Source organism: Haliotis rubra, unplaced genomic scaffold (assembly GCF_003918875.1).
Source record: "Haliotis rubra isolate DU_JTF1 unplaced genomic scaffold, ASM391887v1 Scf292, whole genome shotgun sequence".
NCBI classification, from domain to species: Eukaryota; Metazoa; Mollusca; class Gastropoda; order Lepetellida; family Haliotidae; genus Haliotis; species Haliotis rubra.
The window spans coordinates 845,723-854,396 of record NW_025766960.1 but is presented as its reverse complement, the minus strand read 5'-3'; the positions used below and the strand labels follow the sequence as shown (position 1 = coordinate 854,396).

General features: G+C 38.5%; 2 long non-coding RNA genes across 2 annotated transcripts; both read right to left on the bottom strand.

The window, feature by feature from the left end:
• Positions 1-449: 449 nt before the first annotated feature.
• LOC124282105 lies at positions 450-3,992 on the bottom strand. The gene is made up of 2 exons (XR_006900054.1): positions 3,800-3,992; positions 450-3,565 (listed from the first exon to the last, which is right to left on the bottom strand). It is a non-coding gene; the product is annotated as an uncharacterized LOC124282105 (long non-coding RNA).
• A 1,590-nt stretch (positions 3,993-5,582) lies between these two features.
• LOC124282106 lies at positions 5,583-8,674 on the bottom strand. The gene is made up of 3 exons (XR_006900055.1): positions 5,865-8,674; positions 5,687-5,804; positions 5,583-5,627 (listed from the first exon to the last, which is right to left on the bottom strand). It is a non-coding gene; the product is annotated as an uncharacterized LOC124282106 (long non-coding RNA).

Sequence of the window (8,674 nt, the reverse complement as noted above, 5' to 3'; positions counted from 1 at the left end):
GTAGCCTTTTACCACAAGTATGGGTTGCTGAAAACCAATTCCAAACCTGATGTTCAGGATGACAGTATTCTGGCAAAGATTACATCATGTGCTTACTTAGTTACTTGGTAAATTCCCAACAAGAAACACAATCACCTTTTGTCAGCCAGTTTAGTAAATATCTGAAGCAACCTTTGGCCTTCCATCCACATTCATTTGGAGCCTTGATAATGGTGGCTGAGTGAGTGAGTATAGTTTTACGCCACTTTTATCATTATTCCAGCAATATCACTACTGGGTACACCAGAAATGGGCTTCACACATTGTACCCATGTGGGGATTCCAGCACAGGTCTTCGGTGTGATGAGCAAACACTTTAACCACTTGGCTAGCCCACCACCCTGGCTTAAAGGAGTGACTGCCAGTTCACTACCACAGACAGACCATGCCCTTGAGTTCATATACAAAAGTTTAATCAGTAATAATTTATTGATTAACAACATAGAAAAGGCATTTATAAATTGACAGTAGAGTTTTGATAAATGTCATACATGTCAAACAAAACATTGATATTTAACAAAATATGCTGAAAAATACTGAAGCACAACAGGGCATTATTCATCAGCACAATGATAAGTAGTTAAGCAAAAACTCCCCAGATATCACTGCATTTGTGATAATGTTATTTTAAAATTATTACCATATATGTAATAAAACTGCTTCAATGGCTCTTTGTAAGCTCAAAAGCATTACATCTCGCATGCTGAGCAAGCATAAAACATGCTGAGCAAGCATAAAACATTAACACATCACGTTAAATACCATCAAAATATGATCTTGTATATGACAAAAAGAGCCTTTAGTGGCATAGCTTATATGACATTTGGACATACAACAAAGGTTAGCAGCCCCAAACACACAATATGCCACTATTGTATGACAGTTTCTTGTTTGATTCTGTGTGTCAGGTCATCTTTTGTTCAGGTCAGTTGTCATAGGTCAAGGTAACATATCACATGCTCTCCAAGCCAAAAATACACAAGACAATCTCTTGCCAGACATATTTGCCTTCAAGGCTATGGTAGGTCCAAGGCATTGGATGCCTTCAATAAAACAAACACTATCTCCTCAAAACTATGACATCTCTAATGAACATATATTAACATTTTACAGGGTATTTTCAAAATATATTTAACTTTTTTTGTCATTCTTGTCAGTTCCATTGCTTATCATTAATGTGTCTGGTAAAATAACATCCAAAATAGCTATGAGGAGGAAATCCTCCTATTACACTCTGATATTGTGAAACTTGGGAAAAATGTGCTGAGTATCAAACTAAGGTAAATGTCAATCCATTATTTCATAAGGCAATTTAAAGACATTCATCAAAATATATTGGGGGAATAAAACATTCAACCTTCTGTCAATGTTCAACCTTACCTGTAACAGGTAATGTCTTCCTGTAACCATGGTTACTGACCCTGATAAAATTTGTCATTGTGACCATTTCAATTTTGAGTGCACACATCAAAGTGTATGTAAATATGCAGTCACAATTTTTTAGTTCACATAAAGTTAGTTTAAATGTCATAAATACAGATGCATATTTAAAGTAAATATTTGCTTAATGTATGCATGATGAATAAAATCAGCTAGATCGAAAGAATACCTGTAGATTGAAAGAAGGAAAGTGACAATATTAGACTGACTGACTGAAAGGATACTGACAGATCAGGAAAGAAAATTTGAAACTGCTTGCCTTAATTTCGTAACTTAGGACAAATGATTTGACAGTGTCATGAGCAAAAGTTCAGCAATATGTTTACGGTGTGATGTTTAGTGCAGAATGTAACCTGATCAAAGCCAAAAGACTTTTACAGAAAACTACCAATGTGAGTGAGTGGATCCTGTCTGAAATGCTAGGTCACAGAACCAGAAAAGGACTTGTTGAACATCACGAGTTGTGAATATTGTGGCTGTAAGGTATCAAATCCGAAACAAACAACATTAAAGAGTGAGTGAGTGAGTGAGTTATATCACACGGGAGAAAAACCTGAAGCAAATCAGGTCTTAAATGTTTAGATTTTTTTTAATGCCCTAATCACGGATATGTTGCTATCAAACCAAGGCTGATCAATTATCATCATTCCCTTATTTTCTGTCAATAGTAACAAAACGTTTCCATCATGTTGGTCACCTTACTCATGTGGTATATTCTTGGGCACAAATTGATTTCACAAGAACATATGATATGCATTAAACCATAAATAAGCTTCACATGACTGACAATGGATGGAAAATGCTTTTTCCACATGAACGAACATAGGCTGTGATATTCTGCTTGATCATAAGGGATGAGGTAAGACGAAGGCCATTTGTATGCACTGAGACAGGCCAATGTTCAAATTCTGAAACCATGTAAACAAGTATATGACTGACAAATAGCTTTTTCTGTCTAGCACTTGTCAATTAATATGCAGCCTGTGATCAAAGTCAGTTTGTCAACATATGTTGGAACAGACTTTACTTACACCTTTTTAAACAGTTTCGGTTAAAGATTCACTCACATTCACTGAAAAGAAAAATACCTCCAGAAAAGTCATATCAGCTCATGGGAGACATTTGACCTTCAGTCTGTATTGAAGTTTGAAACATGCAAGACTTGAAAAGAATAAAAATAAAAATTGTTTATCAACTGAACACATTCTCATCACATTCAAACACTTTCAAGCTTTCCTCATTCGAAAAGAAGAGCCAAAAATGTCAATAACTTTATAAAACCACATGCTTGAAGACTGTCATAATAATCCAAGTCACAAAAACATTGTATAAATATCATACAGATTATAAAAAGAGAAACATCATGCAAAACATTAGAGTATTATGATATGACAAACGTTGAAGATAAATCTTTGAGACACTGAGCAGTGCAGACACTGTGCATAGGTAGAATACATAGGTAGAACATCCAAGTATAATCCAGGTAGATCAGACAGGTAGAACACACAGGGACAATCCAGTTAGAGCATACAGGTACAATCCAGGTAGAACACACTGGGACAATCCAGGTAGAACAGACAGGTAGAGCATACAGGTACAATCCAGGTAGAACACACAGGGACAATCCAGGTAGAACAGACAGGTAGGACACACAGGTAGAACATACAGGTAGACATGATGAGGGTGATCACATCACATATGAGTGGCAACAGTACCATAATTATTCTAATCATATCAAAAATTTGTAAAAACAGTCAGTGCAATATAGTTTTGGGATGTTGGCTCTCTCCAAACTAAGATCAGGCTGCCGTTGTACAAAGTGATCTTAGTGCTAAGGTGATCATAACTCCCATACCTCAACATAGACTTACAACCGGTGTAGCACTAAAGATGCTTTGTACAACAGATTTGTACAATTCTTGTTACAATACGCAAGTTTTCATAAAATTATTTGTGTTGATTTTTACAGTTATTTTCACAATACAAAATAATTATGGTACCAGATAGTTAACACAAACAGGTTGTACTGTTTATGAAAAATATAAAGTTTCTCAAGGGGGGGGACTCTTCCATTCCCTGACATACCCTCCCTCAGTATTCCATGGGGCATGTTATAAAGAGGCTCTTCGATTTGCTGACTTATCCCTCCCTCAGTATTACAAGGGGCATGATATACAGAGGCTCTTCCATTCCCGGACATATCCCTCCCTGGTATTCCATGGGGCATGTTATACAGAGGCTCTTCCATTCCCGTAAAATACCCTTCCCTTGGTATTCCATGGGGCATGATATACAGAAGATCTCCGATTCCCTGACATACCCTCCCTCAGTATTACAAGGGGCATGATATACACAGGTACTTGGGTCCCCTGACTTATCCCTCCCTCAGCATTACAAGGGGCATGATATACACGGGTTCTTGGGTCCCCTGACATATCCGTCCCTCAGTATTACAAGGGGCACGATATACACAGGTTCTTATATTCCCTGACATATCCCTACCTCAGTATTACAAGGGGCATGATATACACTGGTTCTTATATTCCCTGACTTATCCCTCCCTCAGTATTACATGGGGCACGATATACACAGGTTCTTATATTACCTGACATATCCCTACCTCAGTATTACATGGGGCACGATATACACAGGTTCTTATATTACCTGACATATCCCTACCTCAGTATTACATGGGGCAAGATATACACAGGTTCTTATATTACCTGACATATCCCTACCTCAGTATTACAAGGGGCATGATATACACAGGTTCTTGGGTCCTCTGACATCATCCTCCTCAGTATTACATCCCTCCCTCAGGGCATGATATACACAGGTTCTTGGGTCCTCTGACACATCCCTCCCTCAGTATTACAAGGGGCATGATATACACAGGCTCTTGGGTCCCCTGACTTATCCCTCCCTCAGTATTACAAGGGGCACGATATACACAGGTTCTTATATTCCCTGACATATCCCTCCCTCAGTATTACAGGGCATGATATACATTCTTGATATACACATATACACTGGTTCTTACAAGGGGCATGATATACACTGGTTCTTATATTCCTGGGCTTATCCCTCCTCAGTATTACATGGGGCCTCGATATACACAGGTTCTTATATTACCTGGACATATCCCTACCTCAGTATTACATAGGGCATGATATACACATATCCACCCTCAGTATCATGGGGCAAGATATACACAGGTTCTTATATTACCTGACATATCCCTACCTCAGTATTACAAGGGGCATGATATCAGTGTAGGAAAGATGTAGAAAATCTAGCCTGTCCACAGGACTGGCTGGTCAAATTTTTTACCAGTCCTGCCAAAATCTAGCCTGTCCTCCAAATATAAATAAAACACCATTTCAAGACTTAAAACTGGTTTGTTTTATTTTAAGCTATAATTTAATATACGCACACAGAGCTTGGACTGTTAAATCTCTCCTAGTGGAATCATCTGATTATTCTAGTATCCTTTGGCAGTAAATATTCAAAAAGGTTATAATATAATAATGATTATGTCATTGGTTTGCTAAAACTGACCCGACATGAGGACGGACCAGATGTTTTTTTAACCCGTCCTCCACAAAATTCACCCGTCTCGGACGAAGGGACGGGCTATCTTTCCTACACTGATGATATACACAGGTTCTTGGGTCCTCTGACACATCCCTCCCTCAGTATTACAAGGGGCACAATATACACAGGCTCTTGGGTCCCCTGACTTATCCCTCCCTCAGTATTACAAGGGGCACGATATACACAGGTTCTTGGGTCCTCTGACATATCCACCTCCCTCAGTATCCATGATATACCCTCTCTGAGTATTACAAGGGGCCACACAGGTTCTGGGTCCCCTGACTTGATATACACAGGTTCTTGGGTCCCTTATCCCTCCCTCAGTATTACAAGGGGCACAATATACACAGGTTCTTATATTCCCTGACATATCCCTCCCTCAGTATTACAGGGGCATGATATACACAGGTTCTTGGGTCCTCTGACATATCCCTCCCTCAGTATTACAAGGGGCATGATATACACAGGTTCTTGTGTCCTCTGACACATCCCTCCCTCAGTATTACAAGGGGCACGATATACACAGGTTCTTGGGTCCCCTGACTTATCCCTCCCTCAGTATTACAAGGGGCACGATATACACAGGTTCTTATATTACCTGACATATCCCTACCTCAGTATTACAAGGGGCATGATATACACAGGTTCTTGGGTCCTCTGACATATCCCTCCCTCAGTATTACAAGGGGCATGATATACACAGGTTCTTGGGTCCCCTGACATATCCCTACCTCAGTATTACAAGGGCACGATATATATACAGGTTCTTGGGTCCCCTGACATATCCCTACCTCAGTATTACAAGGGGCACGATATACACAGGATCTTGGGTCCTCTGACATATCCCTACCCCAGTATTACAAGGGGCATGATATACACAGGTTCTTGGGTCCTCTGACATATCCCTACCTCAGTATTACAAGGGGCATGATATACACAGGTTCTTGGGTCCCCTGACATATCCCTACCTCAGTATTACAAGGGGCATGATATACAGAGGTTCTTGGGTCCCCTGACACTTTACCTTAATCAAGGAGGTGGGAATATTGAGGTGGTATGGTGAGTATGTACCGGTAACATTGAGTATACAAAATGATACAAAATTTGACATGGTATACAAAAATCATGAAAATTCTTCAAAACTACAATATGGCACAAATATGAAACAAATGGAGGGTATGCTGATATATAATGTCATGCAATATCAACAGCTCGATGAATGGCTAGGCACTCTCGATGCACCTGCCACTAACTTCTCTAGCCTGGTACTGTAGCTCACCGTGTCGCTCTCAGCATCAATATCTACACTTCATATTGCAAAAGCAGACCCAGCACTCAAGCTTAGTGAGTGAATTTTGTTTTAGGTCGCTTTTGGCAATATTCCAGCAATATCATGGCGAGGATACCAGAATGGGCTTCACACATTGTACCCATGTGGGGAATCGAACCCTGGTCTTTGTGTTACAAGCGAATGCTTTAACCATTAGGCTACCCAACTGCCCCTCAAGCTCAGACCTAAGCTGGGTGTGTGATACCCACCACTGTAAGGTCACTGTGTAAATGATCAGATCTGCATTTCACAAAGCTATCTTAGCGCTATGATTGTCGTAACTCTTTGTTAAAGTATAGGAAATACCATAGTCATAGCGCTGTGATCGCTTTGTGAAACAAGGCTCAGGTCTATATCATGTCCGTCACAGGTATCCACTTACCAACGTAAAATACTAATATTCTCAGGGTTCCATCAGTGATCATTTTTTCACTACGATATTATCAAGAAATCTATAACAAATACTCACTATAAATAAATAATGTATGTTTTACATTGGAATTATCTTCTGTTTCCTCTAAAAGTCGCTGTGAACAGTGATTGTAGCAAAGAGTCACAATCAGTTTTAATATTCAGCTTCACTGAATGCAGTTGAAGGGTGTATATTGGCAGAAAACGATGGTCAGTGGACAAGGTCACACATAAACTCACTTGGGCTTGTAGTCTAGGTAACACAAACATTGTCTTTCCGTTTCTGGACCCATTTTTTCACATAAATTGCAAACAAGATGTGCTATGTTCTTACATCACTCAATGACTGACAGACAAGAAGACATGGAGAAATGTTAATGATTATTGCACATCCTCAGCCCAAATATACCTTTTTCGTATCAGCATTACGTGAGTCACTGTCATGTCTGGAAAATGAAAGACATAGAGACTTCATGCCTTTAGTCATATGATGTATATGACCTTTCATGCCTTTAGTCATATGATCATCAAGTGAAATTTCAAAAACAATATTTTCACAAGTTGCAAAGGTAAGAAACTATTATCAAATCCTACATCACAGTTCAAGTGATGAAAATAATACTATTAATAAGATATCATAACAAATAATGTTACAAAATTATTTCTTTTCTTTCCTTTACATTGTTCTGGTACATATACAAATGTATACAAAGCATGTACAGATATTGAAGGTACTTAACCACTTATTTGAAGTGAGAACAGTGACTGAAGTATCTGCAATCTGCATCCTCCCATACGTTTGTTCATTATATACTTCAACACCTCTATATTATACAGGACACATTATATCTGACACAGTAGGATAAGGGCCCTTTTGGATCTGCACAAGAGCTGAGTGATACATTTAGAAATCTTTTGGCAGTTATCTTATGTTTTTTTCATACAAAGGAGAACTAGACACTTGCATCTTTTGACTTATAATGAACAGACGACATGTTGAAAAGGATGTTGTTCCAATCCTTTTACAAATTTGACCCAAGCTAAAATATTCTTAGGTGTAGTTGGCATTACACAACATCAGTTACAAAAATCATCCTTAGTCACAGGCTCACTAAAAGCAGATTTTAAAGGGTACTTTAACTGCTACTTCAATGTTGTTTTAATGACTGTATGTGTGACTTCATGGTATGGATGTGTTTTTAACAATTTGAATTCTGATTCTGAAATCTAATGTTTTATTTGTCAAACTTAAATTCTAGTGAATATTGTTAGACGATCTGTACAATATTCAGTTCGTTTGATTCATATCTTCCACATGTATTATTGGCCTCATGGCCATTTAAACAGAAGAAAAACATGATGAAAATGTCAAAGTTAATTAATTTACTAACTAATTGAAAAATATGCATTTTGATATATCATTTATGACTAAGGACACACATTGAAATAAAACAGATTATTTTGGGGCCATTTTGGCAAATATGGGGCCGTTTTAACTTGGGTCCGTTTAGTCATGGGGCCATTTCAGCCAAAACATTTGGGGCCGTTTCGACTTGGGGCTGTTCTGCCGTGGCGCCGTTTCAGCTATAACCCTTAGCCATTACATCATGTCAAACGTCTAGAGCGTGCAAGTACAAGAGCAAACCAGTTCAACAATACTCTTTCCTTTATTCCATAACTTCTAAATTTCCAATGTTCAGAAGAAGGCCTTTATCCTACTATGCCCCTTCAGCATTCAAAAACCCAAGAAACAATGTCATGTTGAACACAGCAATGGCTATCATGATATCACTAAAGACGTAAAATCTCATTCCAGATATCTCTCAATTGCACTTGTTACATATTTACCGGGATAGTCAT